Source organism: Notamacropus eugenii, chromosome 1 (assembly GCF_028372415.1).
Source record: "Notamacropus eugenii isolate mMacEug1 chromosome 1, mMacEug1.pri_v2, whole genome shotgun sequence".
In the NCBI taxonomy this organism is placed as follows: Eukaryota; Metazoa; Chordata; class Mammalia; order Diprotodontia; family Macropodidae; genus Notamacropus; species Notamacropus eugenii.
In genome coordinates, this window is record NC_092872.1 from 500,316,311 (window position 1) to 500,340,062 (window position 23,752).

The 23,752-nt window shown below is 42.1% G+C and overlaps 1 protein-coding gene across 3 annotated transcripts in view; it reads left to right on the forward strand.

Annotated features, from left to right (window-relative positions):
* The first annotated feature begins 22,645 nt into the window (after positions 1–22,645).
* GATA5 (GATA binding protein 5) overlaps positions 22,646–23,752 on the forward strand; it is a 30,251-nt gene continuing 29,144 nt past the window's right edge. For 2 of the 3 annotated variants that reach the window (XM_072633347.1, XM_072633349.1), the window contains exon 1: positions 22,646–22,930. The gene's annotated coding sequence lies outside the window, so the exon portion shown is untranslated. Of the gene's footprint in view, positions 22,931–23,096; positions 23,328–23,752 lie in introns of those variants that run through there. The other variant, XM_072633348.1, reaches the window with a different exon arrangement.

A 23,752-nucleotide genomic window follows, 5' to 3' on the forward strand; every position in this document is an offset into this window, starting at 1 on the left:
ATTCTGAGAATGTCACCTAGTGAGAGTTCTGTGACATCTCACTGCATTAAATAACAGCCATAATGGGAAAGGGGACTGGATTATTTGAATGAGTGTGCTGTTAGATTTTTAAATGCAAGACATACCCAGTCAGAATATAGGCTTACCAGCAATAACAGTTTTCTCAGTATGGTTTCAAGACCCTTCACTATCCAAAGTCTAAATCAGTGACTAGGCAGTATTCGTATAGTGGAAACAGTGTAGGATGCTTAATCAGGAAAACTGAGTTCAAATCTTGAATGACACTTATTGGCTATTTGGCCTCAGACAACTAAATGATTTCCCCTCTTAGGGCCTCAATTTCCTCATCTGTAAAATGAGGATTTTGGATTGATTGATCTATAAGTTCTTTTTCAGCTCTAAAATTACTTCCAGTGACAAGGAACTCACTACCTTGCTAGACAGTCTATTCTACTGTTAGATTTCACTAATTTGTCCAAAAAAATAGCTCTTTGTGTTGAACTAAAATCTGCTTCCTTAGAATTTCCACCCATTAGTCTTAATTCTATCCTTTGACCTCTTGGGCTATACCCAATAAGTTGAATACCTCTGATGCATGTCAACCCTTTAAATATTTGAGAACAGATACTATGGACCTGCCAAATCTCTTCTCCCAGAATTTTCTTGAAAACACTTTAGTCTGTCAATTCTCATCTGAAGATATAGTGGCCAAAAATATCCATAGCATCTCTTTTTCTGGATAGCAAAGAACTATAACCAAAGTAGATATCATTCTTTGGATAAATGACTGAACAAATTATATTATATGAATGTAATAGAATATTATTGTGTTGTTCTGAGGTACTACCTCACACCTATCAGATTGGTTAATATGACAGAAAAGGAAAATGATAAATATTGGAGATGTGGGAAAATTGGTACATTGATGCATTGTTGGTGGAGTTGTGAACTGATCCATTTTCTGGAGAACAATTTGGAACTATGCCCAAAAGACTATAAAACTGTGCATGAACTTTGATCTAGCAATACCATTTCTAGGTCTACATCTCAAAGAGATCATAAAAAGGGGGAAGGGATCTACATGTACAAAAATATTTGTAGCAACTCTTTTTGTGGTAGCAAAGAATTGGAAACAGGGAATGCCCCATCAATTGGGGAATGGCTGAACAAGTTGTGGTATATTAATCTGATGGAATATTATCGTGCTATAAAATATGGTGAGCAGGTGGATTTCAGAAAAATCTTGAGGGACTTACATGAACTGATGCTGAGGGAAGTGAGCAGAACCAGGAAAACAGAACATTGTACACAGTTAACAGCAACATTGTGGGATGAATAACTGTGATAGACTTAGTTCTCAGCAATACAGTGAGCCAAGACAGTTCCAAAAGACTCATGATGGAAAATGCTATCCACTTCCAGAGAAAGAACTATGGAGTCTGAATGCAGATGAAAGCAGATTATTTTCACTTCTTTTGTCATTTTTTGTTTTTGTGGCTTTTCCCTTTTATTCCGTTTCTTCTTTCACAACATGACTGATGTGGAAATATGTTTAACATGATTACACATGTGTAACCTATATCAGATTGGTTGCAGTCTTTGGGGAGAAGGGAGAGGTGAGAGGGAGGGAGAAAAATTTGGAACTCAAAATCCTATAAAAACGAATATTAAAAACTATCTTTACTTGCAGTTGGAAAAAAATAAAATACTATTTACATGAAAAAAAGAATATTATTGTGTTGTAAGAAAATATTAACATGAATCATTGAAGCATATTTTAAAAGGCATAAAAGGGAGCATAAATAAGTTCTGAGTGAAACACAGGCAAGAAGGAGAGCTTTGACAGTAACATATTGAATTTATTATATATCCCCCCCAAAAGCAAGCTATATATAATATTCTTAGTTTCATAGAAAATCATCTTTTCATGTTCTACTTTATAAATAGAAATGTTTTCTCATTAAATTCAAAAATGTTTTTAACTTTAAATTTAAAAATAATGATATGAGAAATTGAGAAAACCATAGGAAGACTTGAATGAACTGACACGGAGTGACATAAAGAAAACCTGGAGAATAACATACACAAGATGACAATAAAGTAAAAATTAGAAAAACAACAACAAATACTGAATACTTTGTAATTCTAATAACCAGGTGTGACCCTAGAGAAGAGCTGAGAAAATGAACGTTTTTTCTTTGCAAAGGTAGGAGATTATGGGTATGTCATATATAGTATAAAACTCCTTAAAAGTGTTGATTAATTTTGCCAAACTGTTTTTTTTTAATTCTTTATTATAGAAATGCCTTACTTGGTAGTTGAAGAGAAAAGATCTATTTGGAAATGAAGGTAATGTAAAAAATTACAATTATTAATATAGTAGCCAACACAAAGTATGATTTTCCACATGTAGTCTCCTCACCCATCTGGGTCTCAGTTTCCTCATCGGTAAAATGAGAATAATAGTTCTTATCCTATTTACCTCATTGAGTTGTGAGGATTAAATTATATAATAATGTAGGTAAAGTTCTTTAAAATTCATCGAGTACTATATAAATATTATTACCATTAATTTATTCCAAAGTCATAACCACAATCCAGTCCATTTCTAAATTTCTTAACACAATTAAGAAGTCAGGCGGTGTTAACGATGGCCAATTAGGGCTCCATCCCTGCAACATTCACACATTGGCCAGTCCTAGTGAGTTACGCAGAGCATGTTTATGTAGTACCTTCCTGATTCCAATTCAACAAGTAGAATTCTAGGGATCTGGTTTCCAGACACAAGTGATTGAGGGGTTGATACAATATGGCAAAAAGTCTTCTAATTGGCTTTAAAGCCAGAAGAACCAATTATTGAAGAGATTCTAAGCTAGAATATAGTTTAAATGCAAAAGTTTCTTTTTTCTTCCCCATAGCTAGTGAGGCAGAATTGTTGTAAGTTGACAGGTGAGAGACCAATAGTAAGGTGGATTTCCTTATCCAACTAACATCTTTCTGTGAGCACATGGCAACTTCACTTTTTTCCTGTTTGTTTTTCACTAATTTTAGGCAATCCAGAGGCAGAAATGAACAGGTTTCTACCTTTTGAACTTTGAAAGGGCAAAGAGCCATCAGAGAGCCTACCTACAATCAGAGCTGGTAAGGGTCCACTTAGTGGTCACATCTAACAACAGAGGAAGTGCCTACCAATAGATGTAGAAAGGTAGTCATCTGAGGATACAGACCACTTCAGGGATCATGACCCCTCATGATGAAGAGAAATTTGAAGTTGACTCCAGAAAGGCACAAATACACAGAGTCTAACAGGAAACAATATTGAAGGGGAATTTCATGAGAACATCACAAAGGGCCAGGAATTTTAAGGTCCCATGTGGTGTGTACCTGTATGCTTGACTACCCTCATACTTTAAGTTTGAGCCCACCCTCCCTGGATGTGCAAAGAGAAAGTGTCCCTTGGTATGGAATGGGGAAGGGGGTGAATGGTGCTTTTGCAGCTTCTACTCTTGGTATAGCTTCTAAGTCAATCCCTTTCCTAAAAGCATATAAAGTTTTACTGATTGCTTAATAATGGAAACCACACTGGATAAGGGTTTGAGAACTATAGTGTTAGAAAACCCAGTCCTTTCAAGGTTACCTCTAGAACCCAGAGGAGATTAGTAGTAAACTGCCCTCCTCAGGACTCAGCCTGCCAGTTCATGAAGGGGAGCAGGGTTGGGAAAGTGAGCCCAGAGGGGGTGAGAGATGAACAACATCATTTAGTTTCTGTATCAAATATTTCTTCCCTTTTAATGTCCATTCACGTGTAATCTTCCTATATCTCATCTGCCATTAAATACAGAAAGGAGTGACATGAACATCACAAATTAGGCATGAGATGCACTGTTTTAAAGGAAAATCAATTTGCCAGTGCCTTTTGACCAGCTGATCAGAAAGAGGCAAACATTTAGGCAGAAGGAATAGGGAGTTTGCATGGAAGTCACTTTTCTGACTATTCCTTGGAATATGATGGAATAAAGTGATCGTAGATTTTCAAAAGTTATGCCAATGGGGTACAATCTCTAGCAAGTCCAACTAATAGAAAAGATTTTGAGTAGGAGGTTTCAAAGTAGGCTGTATATCTACAATCCAGGGAATAGTGCTAAAAAAAAAAAAAACATCCCCAAAAAGTTAATGATGTGGACAACGGATTTTTTTTTTAATTACAACTCATGCTACACTGAAAAGAGCCAAGGATTCAGAGTTAAAGGAATGCCTTATGATCTTGGGTAAGTCACCCTACTCTTTTGGGTCTCAGTTTCCTTAATTGTAAAAATGATGAGGTTGAACTTAATGACCTCTAAGATCCCTTTCAACTCTAAATCTATGATCCTATGAAGAGTGTCTGCCAACATATGAAGAAGTAATGGTGCTGGGAGTGGGGAGAAAAACAGACATTCACATCCATGAAAGCCTGGATCTTTTGAAGTATTGGAGGTTTGTTTTTCCTTCTTCTTCTTCTTCTTGACTAGCTGCACTGAACAACATTTACCAGAGTTAAAGAGGTTGGGAGGGAGTATGATGTGAGTGCACTGCAGAGAGGAAGGTTCCCCTGTAATTTTTAAGTACCAGTCAGCCTGGGGAGTAATTTTGAATCTCATTTTTTAAAAATAAAGGACTGTAATCTCATGAGATGACATATGGTTTGCATTTTTAATCTGCTCTGGAAAGGAGGGGGGAACCACAGCTATAGAAGACTCAGTAACCAAGCAGATTTAGTTCAAGGTTAGTCTCAAGAAGGCTTATCTGATCTCGGACAGTAATTTATCACACACAACCCATCATTAGTGTCAAGCTGTTTTATTACCCACCAACTTAACGCTGTTTTACTAAGAGTCAAGTGTGATGTCACTCACGTTGGAGTAATTCACAGCTAATTGATTTGGGGTAGGAGTCTAGGCTTTCTTTTCAGGTTGAAGATGTTAGAAACTCTACTTATTTTCTCTAGAAAACTAAAGAGATAATATTAAGAGCTTAGACAAGACATAGAGCCCACTCCCTTCCTGATCCCTACTTTCCAAATGATGAAAAATTCCTTATGGCTCTTTTAGCTATACTCAAAACATTAATATCAATCTTTCTCTCTTTTCTCTCCCCCTCCATTTATTTCTCCCCAATCTGTCTTTCTTCTCTCTATGTTCCTTTCTTGTCTATCTCTTCCTGTTGTTTCTTTCTCACATCTCCTCTTTCTCTCTCTCTCCTCTCTCTCCTCCTTTTCCTCTTTCTATTTCTTCTTTTCTCCTGTCTCCTTTCCTACTTCCCCTTCTCTCCCCTCTGTTCTGTTGTTTTTTTTCCTGTGGTTCCCTCTCTCCCTCCTCCTGCTCTTCTTTTCCCCCTTTCTATGCATCTCTCCCTCTTTATTATTTTTCTGCTTCCCTCTCTTCTCTCATCTCACTGATTCTTAAACCACACACAAGACGCACACACACACACACACACACACACACACACACTCACATATTCATTCTCTACTTTGCTCTCTCTTCCCTGTCTCTGCCTGTGTGTCTCTCTCTAATACTATGTGTGTCTCTGTCTTTTTTTTTCTCTCTCAGGGAATGCTGTGCACTGAAATCACTCACAGGCCCTAGGAGACCAGCCATAAATCTTCCTCCACATGTGACAGGAAATTTGTTAATGCTCCAGTCATGTAGCACACTTCTGCAAATTGGGAAGATAAAATCCAAAGTTGACTATGATTACTTACTCCCCCAAAACAAACTTGCTTTGATTCGCTCCTGAAAAACACTTTTTAAAAGAGAATTGAACGATCTGGCCCGAGATTTCTTGCCATTTGTAATACTGTAGAGAGTGACAGAGGGCCTTTGAAAATAGATTTGGTTACAAGAAATGCTTCAGCTGCATTTGGAACTTTGTTTTCATTTCCAGTTTTCCTTTTCTCTCTCGCCAATTCTATGCAATGGCTGGGTCATCCATAGTGCAGCCTGGGTTTATGAGAGGATGCATTTCCCATTTGTGAGCACTTGCTGTCTCTTCTAACGAAATCCCTTTACTGACTACTTATTATCTCCTAGACTAGGTTCTTCTGGGCTAAAATGGAATAGGATGATCAAGGCTAGGCTTACCTGGATTGCTCTGGGCTTGCATGGGTTGTGATAGGCTGGACTGAGCTAGGCTAGCCTAGGTTAAACTGACTGGATTAAACTAGGTTAGGCTAGACTGAATAAACCTGGGCTATAATAAGACAGGACTAGAATTGGATGACCTAAACTGGGTTGATCTACACTGGACAGCATTGAAATGGACTGGGTTATACTGAAATGGACTAGGCTACATTAACTGCCCTGGGATGAATTGGACTAGGATGGCCTAAACTCAGTTGAGCTGGGTTGAGTTAACTGAGCTGAGCTGTAGTGGGCTAATCTGGATTGGAAGAGGTGGACTGGAATAAGACAGTTTAAATGGACTGGGCTGGGCTGGACTAGGCTGGTGGAGGCTAGACTCAAATGCTAGGTGGCACAGTGGATAGAAAACCAAGTCTGGAGTAAGGAAGACCTGAATTCAAATCCAGTCTCAGACACTTAGTATCCATGTGACCCTAGGCAAGTTACTTAACCATATTTGCCTCAGTTTCCTCATCTGTAAAATGGACTGGAAAAGGAAATGGCAAGCCACGCTAGCAAATCTTTGCCAAGAAAACCCCAAATGAAGTCATAAAGAGACAGACATGACTGAAATGACTGAACAACAAAAGACAAGATTGTGCTGGGCTGCAGCACAGAATGATCTAGTCTGTCCTAAAATAAGATCTTAGATTAGGTTGGTTTGGGATAGCCTGGAATGATCTAGAATAGGGTGAGCAGGCCCAGGCAGGATTGGATTAGGCTAGATGAGCCAGATTCATTTGGACTCAACTAAGATCCATTGGATTACCCTGGACCCACTGGACTCAACTAAGATCCATTGGATTACCCTGGACCCACAGAGCTCAGACAATGTGGAAGAGACACCAAGTGGTTTCTAATGAAGAGTTGTACTCTGAACATATAAGATGGATTGCCTTTAGAAATTCACTTTGCAAACTTCTACATCCCCTGAACACTTTTCCAGCAGCTTTTCAGCTTTAAAAGAAGTAAGAACAAGGTAAAATTTGTTACCTCTATTTTCTAATATTCCATTCCTGCCTTAGCACCACATGCCTAGGCAGAGCAGAAGTCTGAAAAGGTTGCAATAAAATGATTGGGACGGTTTCAGACTCAGATAATCTTCCCTGAAAAACATTATGCTAGCTCAGCAAGTGCCCATTGCCAGCCAAGCCAGAGAATACCCCCTCAACTTCAGTAGTGATCTTCAACTGCTTTCAGAGCCACAGTCTGGTTCTGGGAGCACTGCTTTGGGAAGTAGCAGGAAATCCAAAGACCTGGATTTAAGTCATAATACTGCCATTTACTAGTTGTTTTGATTCTGGGCAAGTGACTTCTACTTTCTAGGTCTCAGTTTCCCCATCCATAAAATAAGGGAGTTGTACAATTCTGCTGAGGTTCTTTCCTTCTCTAATGTTCTTTGATTCAATGACTTTCCCAAAGTTACTGGTGTAGCAAGGCCTAGAATCAAGAAACCTCAAATGCTATCATGTGCAGTGTATAGCTGGGCAGGAATTCTCTTCTTAGTGTCCGTACTACTTGTGTTTGGCCTTCGTTTTCAAAAAGGACCATGACATCAGGGAAATGATGACATGATCTCAGTTGACTTTGATTTGACTGAGGGAAGGCTGTGCAAGGCCACCAGCCTCACTTTCTCCTCCTACGCTATCTGAATCCCATGATCGTATATCCATCAGGATGACTGGAGATGGCCCAGGATGCAATAGGAGACTCTGGCCCTTTTAGGCTAAGGCCTTTTTAGGTACTCACTTAAAGAGAGGTAATGACCATTCGGTGAATAGACCTCTTTAAGAAGTGAGTCAAGGAATGTCCCCTTTAATTACAAAAAAAGAAAAAAATCAGACTAGGAGGGGAAGACCCTCACTAGTCATCCAACCTATGCTTGAAAACCTCCATTTAGTATAGAGGATTAGATCAGATGGTCTCAAATGTCTTCTCCAACTAGTTAGTTTTGGAGGGAGGGAAAGGAAAAAGAAAAAACGTGTATATCACCTACTCAGTACCATGTACTGTGCTAAGCACTTTGCAAATACTATCTCCTTTAATCATCACAACAACCTTATGAGGTAGGTGCTTTTATTACCCCCATTTTGCATTTTGGGAAACTGAGGCAAACAGAAGTTATATAACTTGCCCAGATTCATGGAACTGTCTGAGGTTGGATTTGAACTCATCTTACTCCAGTGCCAGAGTTTATACACTTTGTCACCTAGCTGCCTATTACTTTCTTTCCAGTAATAATAACCTCTTCCACTTTCTACCCTTGATGGTGTAGTCAAACTATCCTCCTTGCTGTACCTCACACATGAAAACCCATCTCCTGCCTCTGTAATCTCTTGGTACCTTCCTCTTCATCTTAGAATCCTTTGTTTCCTTCAAGACTTAGCTCAAGTGATACCTTACCCATGAAATCTTTTCTGATTCCCCCTCCCCAGGTCCTAGAGCCCCACTTCCTAAAAAGTCTTGTTTTATAGTTATGATAGTTATGTGTGTATACATATATGTATATATGTATGTGTATGCATGGATATGTATGAATACATGTATCCATACATGTTATCTCCCCTCCACCCCAAAAGAAGATAAGGTTGTATCCCCAAGACCTATATAGCAGACCTTTAGTAAATGCTAATTGATTGATTTTATTTCTACTGTGACACCCTGTGTTTCTCTCTGTGATCTCCTCAGTTAGGACTGTCTGCATCCCAGCTACTGAAATTGTTCTTCCTAGATATTTGATTCACTCCTGACCATCTTGCATCCCCTTTTATTTTCTATGGCCTAGTCTTAATCCCAGAATCACTGTTTCCTTATTTTCTCATTCTTCCTAATTCTAGGAGTTTTCCCTCTACTTCCTCCCTTCTGATAGTCCCCCATTCCCAATTCTTGGGAATTCTGTTGAATCATCACTTCATACTCATTCCTACCAATGTTCTCCTCTCCATCCCTCTGTAATGGGAGTTAAAAAAATCTTCCCTGCCCATTAATAGGTCTCAGGTGGGCTATTAAGGGAAGCTTGATTAGGGAAGGCTTGTTTTATATGAAGGCCCATACCTTTTGTCAATTGCTAACGAGACACTGGGTCAGGAGGGTTGTGCTCTCCAGCTCTAAAAAGTGTATATATACTCTGAGGTGAGGTTTTGCTTTGGGGCTCAAATGATTGGAAGAGTGTTTGTGTGATTAGACCAGAGGAGACTCTGGGTAGCTGTTAAGGAGCATACTAGGTTTTGAAAACCTAGATGTTGGTTCATCTCTCCTTGGTAACAACATATGTATTATCTATGGTCAGACAGTTGGAAGCCCTGTCTGTTGATCTTTCTGTTTGCTTATAATTTCTATTTATATTTTCCCTGAAGTTTAGGGTACTGACTTTTCCCCCTGAACTAAGTGAATGACATATGTGCTTCATTAAAGTAAGATTGTTTACCCTTTTTAAGATTGCTTTCCTCAGAAAAGCAGATCTAAGAACCTGGGCAGCAGACCCTCCTGTGGATGCTGGGGTGCTTGCTGTTACACCCTCCTAATCCTATCCAGAATTCAGTTCAGTTTCTATAATCTTTATGAAGCTTGGAACTAGTCAGGCTTAAGTTGGTCTTTACCTTTGCTAAATTATTGCAGCGTTTATGTGCTTTACACTCCATCCAACTATCTACCCAGATGACAAAGCCTGGCCAGTACATGCATCTGCCCTGTGCTACTCTCCATATGAAGACTGGGCTGCCCTTAGCATCTGATTTCCATATCTTCCTCTAACTGTTTAATGTTACTTCTAGTTCTAAATCCATGTTCCTATGATGCTAGGTTGTTAGGTCTTCCAGAGCAGAGACTGTCTTCTTTCTAAATCCTCCTTATCAATTACCTCAATGCTAGGCTATAATAAACATTCCCAAAATACTTCTTCATTGACTGTCCTATTGGCTGTTACTGGATCATTCACTAATTTCCAATGCTCTAAGCTCCTTGGGCATAATGTCAAGGAGCATAATCTCCTCTATCTTGACATACAAATCTGGTTCCATTGTCTTTGTGTCCAGGACACAAAAAATGTTTCTCCCCCTGACCTCCCTTTAATAGCAGAGTATATATTTTGCATCTCCAGCAATGCAGATGAGCTATACTGAGTCACACATACTTTGCCTCCCGGTCTTAAATGTGAAAGAAAATATATGGTTTCAATCAATCAACAAACATTTATTAAGCCCTTTCTACATGCCAGGCACTGTGACATTATTTTTAAGGCTACTGGCTAAGATCTGGAATGAGAAACAGGACAAACTACAGGATGACAGCAGCAGTGTGGACAATAACACCTACATTCTCTCAGCAATTAAGATCCTTGCTAGTGGAGGCTCCTAGCAGTTGTGAGTGGTTGGTTTTGCCACCCGGACTTCAACTGTCATTCAGTTTCATGCTGAAGCATTTATTAAGTACCTATTTTGTGTCAGGCATTGAGCTAGGCATTAGGAAGAAAAAGAAAATAAATAAATCCATTCCTTTAAGGAGCCTGCGTCCTAATGGGTCAACATAACATACATATGTCAGTATGTACAAGATAATTTGAGGAGAGAGAGGGCATTAGCCACTAGAGAACTTCAGGGAAATCTTTGGAGAAGAGGTGGCATCACATAGGTCAAATGGTATGGTGTAGACAGGCAAACAACAAAACTTCATGGATTGTATTTTTCACTTTAAGTGAGTCATGATAATTTAGATTAGAAACTGTCTGAGGTAGCTTTCTGAAACTTAGCCTGTTACTACTTAGTCTAGCACTGTGTGCTAAGGAAATGCCCACCTTCAGGGGAAAAATATATATAAGAAATAATGAATATGAATACACATTGCAACAGATGTGGTTGATTTACTGCTCCAGAGATATGTCAGACATGTTGGAAAGTATTTACAAGGGGAAAAAAGCCAGGGAGAAGACTAATAAAGTCTCTCTCTCTCTCTCTCTCTCTCTCTCTCTCTCTCTCTCTCTCTCCTCATTCTTCTTCCTCTTTTCCCCTACTTCTCCTTTCTTTTCTCTTCCTTGTCTTCCTCTCTCTTTCCTCTCTAATCTTTTCCTACCTTCTACCATCCTCCCCTCTTTTTTCTTCTCCACATTCTCTTCTCTTTCCTCCTCTTCTTTCTTTCCTTTTCTCATTCTTCCTTTCTCTTTTCATCCCTCTCTCTCTTCTTCCTTCCTCTCTCTTTCATGGAAACTTGAGAGTTGACTACAATGTTATTAGCTTTATTGACCTCAGAACTTTAGATTAGGGCTAAAGGGTCATTCTCAGCTAGGAAAAAAATAATAACTCCAATTTTCATAGCATTTCCTCCCTACAAGCCTGTAATACAGTAGTGAAAAAATATTTTAAAATCTATGTTATTTTACAGATGGTGGACCTACGGCTTTAAGGACCTAAGTGACTTGTCCATACTCCAATGGCTAGTATCTGAGTTAGGAGTTGAAACTAGAAGTTCAAGCCTCTTCAGGTCATCTCCAGAATTTTATTCACTAGGCTAAGGGAGTCTAATCAGACTGGCTTTTCTCATGTCAAAAATATATATGAAGCCATTGCCCTGGGAATAATTCCCAGGCTTTTGCTGAAACATTCCACTGGTTGTCCCAGTTCTCTGCTTTGGCGGTAATCTAGAAAGAGGATCCCTAACTATGGAAATTGGGTGGGTGGTTAGGGGATAATACAGGAGAGAACATTCAGGAACTGAGTCTGTGAACACTCAGCCAATAATCTGCCCCCCCACTCCAGATGTCTAGACCAATCAAATATGATCATGAAGGCATAGCCAAGAGTTGTAAGTAACAAGAATCACTAACATTTAGAGCATACACTTATTTGCTCCCTTAGAAATTCTGTGAGATGGGAATTATTCCCATTTTCCAGATATGGTAAAGAAAGTCATAAAGGTTAAATAAATTGCCTAAGGTTACATCCCTGACCACTGGAGGAGATGGAATTTGGACCCCAAAATATTACTGCCTCAAGTCTAGTGCCCTTTCCAATACACGACCTTCCCTGCCTAAATCATTAATGATCCCTCGTTAGAGACTGTCCTAATGAGGTTACATAATGGCTAAAATCCTCACAAACCCAAAACAGTAAAGAACTGTTTCTCTTTTTCCCCACCTATAAATTTTTCTGAGTTAACGGTTCCCAAGCTCTAAGAGCCCCAGTCTGGGGCTGAGAGAGGACTTACTGCTGCTGCCGATAGAAAAGTGACAATCTGAAAAGAAACGCAGAGCCAACAGGCAGGGGAGGCAGGCAGACCGGAGCCTGGCCTTCTCCCTTCGAGATTACTCAGACTCCTGCTGCTCAGGCCCCCACATTCCCCAAAATCCTAGCAACAAAGTGCTGTCGCTCAGCCTGCCATGAATCATGTGAATGTAACCTTTTCACCTGGCCACCAGAAGGTTAATTCAGCAAAATAGATATCTTAATTTATTGCCTCTGTGTAGGGTGGGGTTGGAGAAAGGGGGGAGTGGTTCCTTTGAGCATGCTAAGGAGAGGCTAGTCTCTGAAATACATACATACATACAAACATACATACATACATACACACACTCACAAACACGCATACTCTCCAAACTCAGGCCCACCCATTGTCTTGGGGACCCCTGACTGGTTTAGCTTCCAATCTGTCTGCTCAGTGACTGGCATTTCCCTTTACACCCAGTCTGGGAAACCTTCCTGAGATGCTGCTGTCAACCACAGTAAAATTACACAGAGAGGGACAGTGAGGTGCTCCCCTCAGAAAATATACGCATAGCAGGGCATGAACTTTAGGCCACACACCCATCCTCTCCTCCTTTTCATGTATCATAGGGTGGTTGGTTGGCACAGTCCATAGAGTATAAAATTGTAAGTTCCTTGAGGACAGGACTTACCTTTTGCCTCTTTTAATATCCCCAACACTTAGCACAGTATCTGGCACATGTTTGTGGTTATTGTTCAGTTGTGTCTGACTCTTCCTGACCCCCCCCCCCCCCGAAACATAGCACTCCAATGCTTTCCATAGGGTTTTCTTAGCAAAGTAGTAGTACTGAAGTAGTTGGCCATTTCCTTCTCTGGTGGATTAAACAGAGGTTAAGTGACTCCTCCAGGGTCACCCAGCTAGTAAGTGTCTGAGGTCATATTTGAACTCGGGTTTTCCCAACTCAAGACTCAGTGCTCTATCCACTAAGCCGTTAGCTGCCTCTCCTAGCACATAGTTATGCTTACTAAATGTTTACTGATTAATTGATGTGTAATTGGGAAGACCTGAGTTCAAATTCTGTCTCCAATATTTACTAGCTGTGTGACAGTAGGCAAATCACTTCATCTCTTTCAATATCAATTTTTTCACTGGAGGATAAAGTGTAAAATAGGAATAATACTAGAACTTACCTCACAAGACTGTTGCAAGTGTCAAGTAAAACAAGACAGTATAAGCTAAGTATTGCCACAAGCTCTACCTAAATACATGGTAGTTCTTATTATCCTTCCTCACAGGTGTCCCCTACTCATCCACATGTATCCACCACCCCGCTAATTCCCTCAGATTCCTCTTCCCTTTCTCTCTCATCCTCTTCTCTCTCCTCGTACAGTCCCAGCAATAGGTGGTAGAAGGCCTAAGGTCAAAAGAATCAGGTTCATATAGGAACATCCTGAATTGAGATATTGTTAGGACCTGAAAAGTTCAAATAGAGACGCTGGCCAGGATAACCGTAATCTTCAAAGATGTGGCTGTGCTTTAGCCCAGTTCACAACTCTCCTACATTGTCTCCGCCAAGTGGTCATCCAGTCTCCACTTTAAGAATTCCAGCGATGGGTAACTCACTATTTCCAGAGACAGCCCATTCGACTTAGACGTATCTTGAATGACTAGGAAGTTTTTCTACATATCAAGATGAAACCTCTCCTGTAAATTCCATTGGTCTCCTCCGAGACCAAAAAGAAAAAAAACTAACTCACCTTTTGCATAACAGCCCTTCAAACACAGAAGCTAAGTCTCATCTCTAAATGAAGTATCTGCAGTTCCTTTAAGCAATCTTCCTATGAGGTGGTCTCCAATCCTCTCAAGATTCATGTTCTTTGTCATGATCATCCAGATGTTATTCACATAACAAAATAACCTAGGATTTCATCATGTAGGACACTACCAGTTTGGGGACACCCTCCACCAACACAGACTCAGGTATGATTTCAATAAGCCCTGGGGAGTTGTGTGAGGCACTGAGAGGTTAAAATGCCGTACCCAGGTCACAAAGCTAGTGAGAGTAAGAGAAGGCATTTGTACCTTCCTGTGCTTCCTGACTCTCATCCCAGGAATCTATTCACTAGACACCATTATTCCTAAGATTCCAGTGCTATTTAATAATTGGGTTATTGTTTACCAAAGATATAATTCATAATCATAATTCTGATCTTGTTTGGATAGTAATAGTGGAGTTAGTATAGGCTTCTAGTTTTATAATTAAAATTAATCCAAAAAATATTACTGATATTATCCAATTTAATAAAAAATGTATTAAGTTATGAAAGGTAACTGCCTGACCTTGGAGCCAGAAAAATTCAGGTTAGAGTCTTGCCTGTGACACATATTGTTTGTGTGGTCTTGGACAAGATATTTAACTTCTAAGTGCTCTAGGACTATAAGTTGCAGAGAAGATGCCAAAATGCATGCCTAGAAGAATTTCTTCATCAGGGAATCTCCCACATCAATGAATTTATAGGTCCAGTCCCTGTCTCTATCATTAAATTATTATGGGCAAAGCAACATGCTATGTGCTTACAATACAATGATAAAAATGAAACAGTCCCAGCCATCTACATTCTGCTGGGGTGGGGGTGGGGGGGAAGAGGGGCAAAATCACCTCAAGCATTATTTTTATTGATATCTTCCCTTTTTGCATCACCTGCATTTCCTAATATATTCCTTCCCTTTCCCTTGTAACAAAAAAATTAAAGGAAAGAAGTATCATTTCAGCAAAAACGAATCACCATAAGGATGTACATAACACTATATTCTATTAGCATGTAATATAGTATATAATATAGTGTATAATAGTATATAAAATATTCTACACCTACAGCCCTCCCAGCTCTGCAAAAAAGGGGAAGAGAGAACACATATTTATGATGCTTTGAGGTATGTATCAGAGACTGAATTTGAACTCTGATCTCACCTCACAGTCATCTTTTCTTTCCAGGTATCACTTTGCTGCAGAAATCACTTTCTACCATGGTGGGGCAGCGTAGTGAATATAAAATGAATTTTCATGCTGATGGAAGGAGGTCTGCCACAGTAGTACACGGAAGCCTGGCTCTGACTTATCGATTAAATCCTAAGAAGTCAACTGAAGCGTATAGAGGTGGTGACAGAGACACACAGATTGTGTCAACAGTAACACTCGAACTCAGGTCATACAGACTGCCCAGAATTCTATCTATTAAATTCCTCATTGACATTTACTTGCAGAATTTACCAATATTTCTATGGACAATTGGATAATGAATGAAGGCAAGCATATTGACTGATCCTCCAGTTACAAGATTCCCTTTGGTTTCTGAGTTCTCAATTCATCCCATCTCAATCTCCTTTCCTACACAGCCAGGACTCTGTCTCCCCTCACACCTATCCCTGCTAACTAGGGTATATGTGCCCAAGGTTTGATTCTTTCAGAATCACTGCCCTTAGCTGAACAGAAAGGGAAGGAGACCAAAGTGTCTATCTAGGGAGACAAAAGCAAGCTGAGACTGGAGCCAGTTTGGGCAGACTGGATAAGGGAGAAGTAAAGAATCTTAGGATTTTAGACCTGAAAAATACCTGAGACTTTGCAACCCCCTCTTTTCAGATAAGGAAACAAATGCTGAGAAATGCAACTTGCCCAAGGTCACATAGATGACAAACGACTGAGCCTAGATTCAAAGCTAGTTCTTCAACCATCAGATCTAGTGAGCTCTCCACTAGGACAAACCTGAAATTCATGAAAAGTCAGAGCCTCCCTCCACTACAAATTCCTCTACAATCCCTTGGAACATGGAACCTCAAGTTAGAGTAGGAGTTTCTCTTCTCAATCTTTGAGGGCAGGAACCATGTCTTTCCCTTGTTTTGTCTCACCCATGCTTAGCACAGTGCCTAGAACATAGTAGATGCTTAAGAAATAGGAGCTCAAAGTGACTGATGTGGTTGGGGGTGGGGGGAGGCGCGGTTATTAAGTCCTGGTCCTTCTGTTCTGCTCAAGTGGTTAGCACAGCTCTGTTCAGTCCAGAACATCTGTTTCTCAATGATTCTTCTTTTAGGTGGTCCTCCACTCCTTCTTTCCTACCCAAGAACCCCCATCTCTCACCCTTATCAATCTATCCTTTGACTGACCTTCCTGTCTGGGAAAACTTTACTTTAGGCTCATGAAATCTTAGGTTAGTAGAAAACTTTCAGTTTATCCCCCCCCTTCAGAAACACCTCTCGGCAGCAGCCTTTGGCTCTTCAGTCATACACCAAATCTGAAGAGAGTCACTGAGGCATGACTTACAGGGTGGAAGGCTGGCCTTGAAATCAAGAAAACCAAAATTCAAATGCTGTTTTGGACACATACATGCCTTGACTACTAAATGAGCAAATTATAACCTCTCCATGCCTCCAAATGACCTCAAGTCATTGGCCTTGGTGGAAACTCCAAAGAAAGGATAAATTCAAATTATATCCCTCTTCTCTTTGTCCTTTTCCATTTCAACCCTCAGTGGGACCTGCTGCAGCTGAAGTGGAACCAGATCAGCGAGTAAGTGAGCAAGCTGAGTGTATTTGTATGCAAGTCTGTGATCTGACTATGTACATATGACTGACTACTATCTGTTTCTATGAGAGCAGCTTGGGATAGTGAGCCATTCTCTGGATGGAGCCCAAAGACTCAGTTTCCTTTCCCTCACATTTGCTAGCTTGGTGGCTTTGAGCAAGTCATTTTTAGATCTCTGCACCATAGTTTCTCCTCCGTATTACAATGATAGAGTTAACAGCTGATTTATGTAATGAAATGGCGTATGCGAAATACTTTATGAAGCCTGTGTAAGTGCTAGCTCTAATTATGACACTGGGTACTTATGAGGGTTGTATGTAATTTCTGTGGCATACAGAACATCTGTGATGCTGTATTGTATAACTGGCTGTTATTGTTGAAATTTATCAAGTTTGGTGCAAAGACTGGGGTTCTCATATACTGCCTATCCTCTTGGTTTAGGGGAATATTTCCATTTTCTGTTTGAAAGAGATGAGTTTTTGGGAAAGGATAACTGACTGGATGCTACTGCAGCATACTTAAAAAGTAATAGATACATTATGACCAAGTTGGATTTCTACCAGGAATAAAAGTTTGGTTCAATGGAAAGAAAGTTGTAAACATTATAGATCATATTTAAAAATCTCTGTTTACTCAGAGCTTTAAATTTTGCAAAGTACTTTAGGTGCATATTGTAACTTGACCCCCCCCCCCCCCAACAACCCTGTAAGGCAGGTAGTGCAGGTATTCTTATCCCGGTTTTACAGAGGAGGAAACTGAGACTCATAGAGGTCAACTTTCAAGACACCACCAAACCTCATGCACAGGTGTCAGGGGAGGAATTCGAAGGGAGCTCTTCACTGATTCCAATTCGACAACTCTTTCCAGGCATTAGACAGGAGTGGGGGTTTTGGTTTATCTTCCTCTAGAGGTAGTTTTAAACCTTAAAGACTTGAGTCATCGCCAAAAGGAGGCATTCGAACTTGGTTGCATTCATGTCATAGACAAGTCTTGGGACTTCACAATTCCAAAACTATGACTATGACTCTCCCTCTCCCTCTCCCTCTCCCTGTCCGTGTGTGTGTGCGTGCGCACACACAGGTAGCTGAACCTTCCCCGACCGCCTCTCCCGTCCTGTGTCTAAATGTATGGGGACAATCCCTCCCTTCCCGGAGCTGGGGCAGGGACCTGCTGGGCTGCGGAACGAAAGGAGCAGGTGGGAGCAGGGGAAATTAGGAGGGGAGGAGGAGGATGCGGACAGGGACTGGATGGCACTGCTCACCAAAGAGGATCCAGGCCAAAGTCAGGGAAAATCAAAGGAAAGGAGTTGTTTCCACCTTGGAAATTATTTGGGGAGCAAGGAGAAACGGAGGTTTCCTCTAGTAGGAAAGCAGCAGAAAGGAATCCAAGGTTCCAAACAAGAAACCCTGGCCTGGCTGATGACACGTAAACTTCCTCGAACTTGGGTTTTACAAAGCGCAAATGCTTGTTGGGGAACCCTAACTCCAGACCACCAAAGCTGTGAAAAATCCAAGATTGCTCTAAGTGTCAGCCTAGTGTTCTTCCGTTCAGGACTGGGCTGTCAAACTCATTCTCTTTCCTCCTGCCCTTTCTGGGGATCCTGGAAGGCTCGATCTCTGCCTCCAAAACCGAGAACTGAGTCTTTTATCTAGATATTGCAGGACTCATAAACATCTCCCAATACTGGTGTTTACCGATATCATTCGGGAACTTGTCTCAATTATCTGTTTGCTTTGGCGGTGGAGACAAAAAAAAAAAAATGGTTTAAATACCTTGTAAACCTTCCGCGAGTTTTCTTTACCACGCTTCCCCTCCCACTCCCAATGTAATCAGTAACCTTAGAGACTCCAAATCTTTGAAATCTACACGATCCCCAACCTGACATCTGGCTGACGCCAAACCCGCACAGAGCGAACGCCTGGCTGGGAGGTGTACACGAACCTTTCCCCACACCCAGTCTCGCCTTCATCTTCGTCTTCGCTCTCTACTTTCCTACGTCCTCTTCTCCTACTCTGGGATATATAGCCTTGTGCTGGGGGGCGAATTCAGTTAAATTCCTATTTCCTCAAACGAAAGCCAAGTTATGATTTCAGTCACTGAAGCATCTTTCTTAGCCTACGGCAAAGGGCAGTGGAAAACCTCCAAGTGGGTCCTAGCGAACTAGCTCATCCACAGCCCTCGCCCGCTACCTCCTAATCCAGGGCTCATTCCATAAAGCTATTTTAATGCCTGACCCTGGTAGCAAGCTCACCTAAACCCCATGTTTTAGGCTTCTTCACTGGCCCAGGCCCTCAGATCTTGTTTGGAACCCACACCTGCACACCTCAAAATCGGACCTGGTCCAAGTACCCAACCTCTGAGTAGAAGTTGTTGTTTTCCAGCCCTGGCTCCAATCCCTTGATACGGGCCTGGGCCCCTGCTCTCTCTGTCTCCTGCAGGACTTTCTCCCTGCCCCCAAATTTTGTTGTATGACTGTGGAGTTACGAGACTGGACAGTGTAAACTTGAGAGGTGGTGTTCGAAGAGGCTGGTCGCGTCCGGATGGGATCGGATGGGAAGATATGGGACGGGCCAAGCCAGCTTGCTTACTGCAAGATAGCCAAGAAAGTAGTCGAAGCAAGTGTCCCCACCCAAACAGCGTTCCATTATTCGACGGAACTGACCCGGCGAGCCAGAGAACGGGAGGAGGTGCGGGGTTATTCTCTGCTCTCTTCCTGACTCCTAAATTTCCCCGACAATCAGTTTCACAGTTAGCAAACCACATTCAGAAAAATATCTTAAAACCCAGGATGGAATCTGCCACTGCTGAGACGTGTTGGATAATACATGCCCAGCTCAGCACCTGGGAAATGTACTCTGGTCTCCCGAGTAGGAACACGTACTACACCGTAAGTGAGGAATAACAAAATATTAATATGGTCTCCCCCTTACAGCCCTATCACAAAATATAGTAACACCTCAATATTTCAAAGGTCTGTGGTTTCATAGATGAGGAGTATTCCTTCCACCAAAGCAGTTCACAATCCTTCTAGAATTTAGAATATGGTTCTCAAAACTCTCCGCGACTAAAACATTCCTCTCTTTGCTATCAACTTAGGGACAAGTTTCTCCACACCTAGCTAACCTGGTCCTTGGACAACAGACTTAACATTAACAGACTTTCATTGAGTCACACTAAAAACTCTCCAGTGACTAGGTACAACCTGATGCTTCCTTATAGCCTTTGAGAATCCTGGGTCCCCTTCTTGCCCTGATGAACGCTTGGATTAGGACTTTCCTAGAGGAAGACGTAAGGAGATATAGATTGTATAAATACAATCTATAATTATTTATATACCTGTGATAGTTTTGTATTTCACATATGTGTATGATACATATTTTGTGGATAACCTCATTATAATCATACATGTAGGAGATATGATTCCCATATGTAATCATATATGTGTGTACCCACATGATTGAAATCACAAACACACATATACAGAAGACAGTCTGAATTGGGAGCTAATCTTGCAGTCAGAATGGCCTGGGTCAGTCTCTGACACATCCTGGAAATGTGACATTGAAGGAGTCACTAAACCTAAGTGTAGATAGTGATGATGATGATGAAGATGATGAAGATAGATTTGTATATTCATATATATACACACATTCATTTATACAGTTATGCACATATGCACCTATATGTTGTGTCTTACTAGAATAAGATAAAAACACACACATATACATCTATGGATGCTTGATGGATTTGGAGTTCGAGCCTCTCACTTCCTCCTTCTATGTGTGATCGTGGTCAAGTCATTTCAAATCCGAGTCTCTTTTTTTAGTTTGTAAAACTGTAACAAATTTTTTGTAGCGAAGGTTGTGTGAGCTATGTTTTATACAGAGCATCTGATATATGACTGAAACAAGTGATGGGGTACGTTATAGCAGAATATCCCTCAGCTCTATAAAAATAATACGTTCCTTATGGTAAAAGATAATAAAATATGATGTTTATGTATCTACACATGAATGTGTTTATATATTATGCCTTAAGTGTACCATGTTTCATAAAGCAAGCGAATAGAATGTATTACAAATCATGGCAACTCCCAGCACCAAAAAAATATATACAATATCCTTATGCATAACATTTTATGACACGGAATAGCATTATTCTTCATACTTTATGTCTATTAGAAGACACCAGTACATTGTGTTATGCCACGCAGAAGTTTCTGTTCCGGAGACATATGACCCCATCATTCTATCTTTAAACCAATTGGTTTCTGGGGTGTTCCAGCTCTAGGTGGTTGCCAGAGCAGGACTGCTAGCTTTACCAAGCTGGACTTTCTCCTCCACCTCCCGAACAGCAACAGGAGCCACTTTGCGAATTCTCCGCACCCTAAATGAAGTTTCGGCAGTTGAGTCAAGTGCTCTTTTGAGTGAATTGGAAAAATGCTTTGCCAGAAACAATAGTGGAAGTGGGGAGCCCGGAGCTCTGGAAATGTGTTGGGGATCGGATCGACATACAAAGACAGCTGAACTTGGAGTTGGAAGAAAATCTTTCGATTCCTGGCTTTTACATTTACTAACTTAGGGACCTATACGACAGTTAGCTAAGGCTGTTTTATCGTTTGTCAAATGAAGTGAAGGATATAGGAGAATAATACTTGTACTAACCATCTCACAGGTAGATCTTCACAATTGTGAAGAAAATGTTTGTAAACTTTGAAGTGTTATTACTAATATTAAGCCTGTGCCAGCTGCAGGAACCCGAGTGCTGGGTTGCTGCACTAGAGAAAGCTGCTTTGGGCTTCTGGACCCCCAGTAGCTCGTAGATGACGTGGAGACTTTACCATCAGACCTGCCATTTGGTTCCTTTCGTTGACTTTAAAATATCTTCACTAGACCTGGCGCGGCGGGTTGGACGGCGCCAGGAGTTAGAAAACCAACCGCTGGAGAGAGACTTGAGGAAACTGGCGCAATAACCGGGTCTCAGCCCTGAAGAGCAACCTGGGCTTATGAGATGGTTCTTGGAGTTTGAGACCTAGAGCACAAAACTTTTGCCCAGGGGCTGATGGTCCTGTCGATGTTCCTCTTCAAAGCTAAGAAGCTTACAACAGCATCTCTTGCTCCAAAAACCCACCTCCAATATCCACTCCCACCTCTCACCCCAAGGCTTTTGCTGGGGGCCAGATTCGCGAGTTTCTCACTTATTTTACAGTTCAAAACAATCCCACCCTGGTGTAGACAAGAACACATAAGCACATTCTGTCTTGGGGCACATAATTTTCCAACTTCCTTGCGCCAGGTGTCCTCAAGTTTCCGAGTGTGTGCGTGTTTTGTTGGGGGTAACAAATATCGGACTTGGACTCACCCTCACGTTCCAGCCGCCCCTCCAGGCTTCGGCTGGCTTCCAGATCAGACAGGCCGAGGGGTTCGAGATCCCGCTTTGGCTTTCAGAGCCACTACTTGGCCCACTGGGTGGGCTGCGTGCGGGGCTCGGAGACAGACAAGATCCAGAGGGACAGACCTCTGGTTTGAATTTAGATAATCAACGAATTCATCTCTTAGTTGCCCTCTGTTCCAACATCGGGAGACTGGGCCAGAGGACCCGGTGCTGAAAAATGAGAGCTTTGCCCACCACACTATTCAGGCCCCGGCCAAAGGAGCCTGGGATTTCTCCTGCTTCCCTCCAGCCTGAAGCCAGATTCCCAGAGAAAGCCGTGCAGGGTCACGTGGTCCCTCGGGCCAGAGCCCGGGCGCTGACCCGGGCTGGGGGCTCAGTGCTGCCTGGAGCCCCCCAGGAGGGCGCCGGGAGATGGGGCGGGCCGAGTCGGGCGGGGCGGGCGCTGACCTTTGGAGAAGCTTAGCGACAGGGGGTGGGTTCGAGGGGAGGGGAGGGGAGGGGCTGGGGCCGGCCCGGCCCTCGGCGGGATTCCCTGCGGCGCAGCCTCTGGCTCCCAGTTGCTCGTCCGCTTCGGCCGCTGCCCCCTCCCCTCCACGCCACAGTGAGTATGATGTCTCTGCCCACCTTTTATCTGCCCGGCCTTATCTGGTATATGGGCCGCCCTGCGCCCGTGTGAATGCGGGTTCCCGGTGGAAACAACTCTCCTTGAGCCCCCCTCCCACCCCAGCCGGGTTCCCGCCTCCCTCTCCCTGCCGGAGCCCGGGGCCCTTCAGGCCGCTGCAGGGGTCTCTGAGCCACAGCTGGCCCTGCTGGTCTATTTCAAGGCAAGACTTTGTCATCCCGTTAGGCCTTGATGGTGCCAATCTAAGCACTTCCCGCGGGCCTACACTTAGCCCCGGGGGCCCAGCTGCTCCTTGGGCGCGCTAAGGAGAACCAGCGACTCCCTTCACCTCCCGAGTCCTCAAATGCTGTGCTGCGACAAGCTGAGGAATTAATGGGTGAACCCAAAGACTACCCTCCCCCTCGCTGTCTTCTCTTCCCCCTCCCTTCTCCTCTCCCGAAGAGTGGAGGACACTCTCCTCTGCCGGTTGTTCCCTTATTCTCCTTCGTGTCCTAATCCTAGAAATTTAGCTTCCTGGAGTCCGCTCAGTGCAGAGGGTTTCTAATATTAGTGATGGTTTAGTGGTTCAATTTTTCACCAGTCTAGTCCACTTCGGAGTCCCCAACCTAGGAAGATCTTAGCTCTACTTTTCTTCTCTGGAGGGAACCAGATCCCCTGCAGCCTGGGTGCGGGTAGATGCGTGGAGGTGAAATAGCTCTCTAAAGTTGATTCTGTCTCTAGTCATTACTTCTCGGTTCCCCTCCTCCGGAAGAAAAAAAAAAAGTGCTGAAAATAATTTCTTTGGCTTGAGATCTTTGTCGG